The sequence below is a fragment of the Rattus norvegicus genome, chromosome X, assembly GCF_036323735.1.
Source record: "Rattus norvegicus strain BN/NHsdMcwi chromosome X, GRCr8, whole genome shotgun sequence".
Lineage (NCBI taxonomy): Eukaryota > Metazoa > Chordata > Mammalia > Rodentia > Muridae > Rattus > Rattus norvegicus.
Genome location: NC_086039.1, coordinates 50,924,454 through 50,927,935, shown reverse-complemented (window position 1 = coordinate 50,927,935; position 3,482 = coordinate 50,924,454). Strand labels below are relative to the sequence as shown.

The 3,482-nt window shown below is 34.4% G+C and overlaps 1 non-coding gene across 1 annotated transcript; it reads left to right on the top strand.

Moving 5' to 3' along the window:
* Nucleotides 1-3,049: 3,049 nt before the first annotated feature.
* On the top strand, nt 3,050-3,156 carry LOC120099557 (U6 spliceosomal RNA). The gene has a single exon (XR_005498701.1). It is a non-coding gene; the product is annotated as a U6 spliceosomal RNA (small nuclear RNA).
* Nucleotides 3,157-3,482: the final 326 nt, after the last annotated feature.

Genomic DNA, 3,482 nt, shown 5'->3' with positions numbered 1-3,482 from the left:
CCCTATCCCATCCACCTCCCCCTTCTTCTTGGGAGGTGCTCCCCCACTCATTCCCCATTCCCCTACCCTGGCATTCCCCTAGACTGGGGCATGAAGCCCTGACACAGCCAAGGGCCTCTCCTCCCACTGATGCCAGACAAGGCTACCCTCTGTCACATATGCAGCTGGAGCCATGGGTCCCTCCATGTATAATCTTTGGTTGTAGGTTTATTCCCTGGGACCTCTAGGGTATCTGGTTGCTTGATACTATTGTTCTTCTTTTGGTGTTACAAACCCCTTAAGCTACTTTAGTCCTTTCTCTAACTCCTCCATTGATCACCCCATTCTCAGTCCAATGGTGGCTGCCAGCATTCACCTCTGTATTTGTCAGGCTCTGGCAGACACTCTCAGGAGGCAGCTATATCAGGCTCCTGTCAACATGCACTTCTTGGCATCCTCAATCGTGTCTGGGTTTGGTGACTATATGTGAGATGGATCCCCATATGTGGCAATCTCTATATAGCCTTTCCTCCAGTTTCTGCTCCAAGCTTCATCTCTTGTGAGTATTTCCTCCTGTGAGTATTTTGTTCCCTCTTCTAAGCAGAACTGAAGCATACACATTTTGGTCTCCCTTCTTCTTGAACTTCATGTGGTCTGTAAATCATATCTTGGGTATTCCAAGCTTTTGGGCTAATTCCCACTTATTAGTGAGTGAATATCATGTGTGTTCTTTTGTGATTAGGTTACCTCACTCAGGATGATATTTTCTAGTTCCATCCATTTGCCTATGAATTTCATGACGTCATTGTTTTTGATAGCTGAGTAGTACTCCATTGTGTAAATGTACGACATTTTCTGTATCCATTCATCGGCAAGTTCTAAGAAAGAAGTCTCCCTATAATTAAGACATTGTTTCCATTATAGTCAATTAGTATTTATTTATTATTAATTCTGTTATTCCTTTCTGATTTTTAACACTTATCATTGTGGATTTTCTGTCTCTAATATTAATCTGTATGCTGGGTGAAAGTTGTGCTTGTATTTTTTTATTCTATACCCAGTATATTGCATATTCTTCAAACTATAAAATATGATCAATAAATTTTTGCCAAATGAGTAATTTTATCACTCAAATATACCTAATACTAAAATATTTTCATAATTTTACAGATGCCTTATCCAGTGTATTAAGCAGGAAAGGCAATATACTAATGAATATAGATTTGTGTTCCTAAGAAACTTATTCATATATCTTCTTAAATCACTGTAGAAATATTTACCATATTTCTACAAGTATATGATATCATTGTTTTAATTTTTAGTATAATTATAAATGAAAAGTTATCTCCTTAAACAAGAATTTGCTACATAACTTAAACTTAGCTTGCTTTTCAATATTTTTATTATATTTCTGAAAATTACATAAAATTTATTTGTATCATGTTCAGCCCTCAGCTCCTCCCAGATCTATCCTGAATTTACTAATCACCAAACTTTATCTTTCTCCCATCAAACCCAATTTATGTTGCTTAAGTAATCTTGGGTGTAGAGCCTGGCATGGATATTGGTAAATCTACGAAAGGTATTTATATTAATTAAACCAGCTACTAGAAGGAATACTACACTTTGGAGATTATATTAAACAAACCAAAATGGTTAAAAAGAATAAAAAAAGAATGCCAGGACATGTAATAAGATGAACTCTGAGTAAAAATAACACCTCAACAAAATAACAGGTATCATGATTGTTCAAGAGTAACTCATTATTAGTTATCTTAAATCTCTAACAAAAAGATATTAATGGACTGGATTAGAGAACATGATACGTCTTTTTGCTGCCTCCAAGAAATATATCATTAATGATAGGCACTACTTTGGGATGAAATGTGTTATTAGCAAAATACACCAAATAACAAGCATAAAAATAACAATATTTGATAAAATGAATTTTAAACAAAACATACTCAGAAAAGAGAGATAAATATATTTTATATTCATTAAAGCAGAAAGCCACAAAGAGGACATTACACTTTGAAACACTTATGTACTAAATACAGATACACAAAATTTTATAAAGGACACTATCACAGCTACCACAGATTGAACCAACAGTGACATGGGGTTACTTCAATTTCCCACTATCATCAACAGACAAGTCACTTAGACAAAAACTAAACAGAAAAACTTTAGAGTTAAATGACACAATAAATGAAATTGGTCTTATCAACATTTCCAGCCCATTCTCTACAAATACTAAAGAATATACTTCCTTCTCAACATCCTATAGATTTTCCTCCAAATGACCACATATTTGAACACAAAGCCAGTCTCAACAGTTTTAAAATAACTGAAATGACATCCTGTGTTCTAACTGGTCACAAAGGAATATCGCTAGATATCAACAATGATAGAAAAGACAGAGAATACATAACTTATACACTACTAGTGCGTAACTAATGAATACACTAATGGAAGAGAATCAGATAAATGGAGAAATAAAGTAGGAAATTAAAATATTCAATATTCATATAGTTTAATAAATATAAAACAAAATATATCCTAATCTATGGGATAAAATGAAGGCAGGTATAAGGGGGAACTAATTACCCCAGTCCAAAAAAAAAAAAAAACACTTAATGTTGCGATGAAGGCCTTAGAAAGATAAAAATAAAAGGAGACAAAAAAACCACACAAGTATATTGGAAAACATAATTGATATCATGGTAGAAATTAATGAAATGGAAATGAAAAAATGCAAAATGAAGTGATGGCTCCTTAGAAAAATTAACAGAATTGAAAAATTTAAGTCACATTAACAGAGAGAGAGAGAAAGAGAGAGAGAGAGAACCTAAATAAGTAAAATAAAAAATAAAAAGGAAAATGTTACATCAGAAAATGAAGTGTTTAAGTCTATAATCCATAAACCTTGAAACATTTAAAGGAATAAAAAGATTTTTAGATATATGTGAATAACAATAATTATATGAAATTAAGCAAATAACTTAAGTGATTATAATTCAAATTAAACTTGCAACAGATATTTAGAGCGCATTTTAAAAGCTAATATTTCGTGCTCACTTCGGCAGCACATATACTAAAATTGGAACGATACAGAGAAGATTAGCATGGCCCCTGCGCAAGGATTACACGCAAATTCGTGAAGCATTCCATATTTTTCTAGAACACATGAAACTCAAGACGGATAATCAAAATGTGAATGCTTCACTCCTTCTTTAAAAGGGGAACAAGAATACCCTTGGCAGGGAAGAGAGAGGCAAAGATTAAAACAGAGACAGAAGGGCCACCCATTCAGAGCCTGCCCCACATGTGGCCCATACATATACAGCCACCCAATTAGACAAGATGGATGAAGCAAAGAAGTGCAGGCAGACAGGAGCCGGATGTAGATCTCTCCTGAGAGACACATCCAGAATACAGCAAATACATAGGCGAATGCCAGCAGCAAACCACTGAACTGAGAACAGGACCCCCGTTGAAGGAAT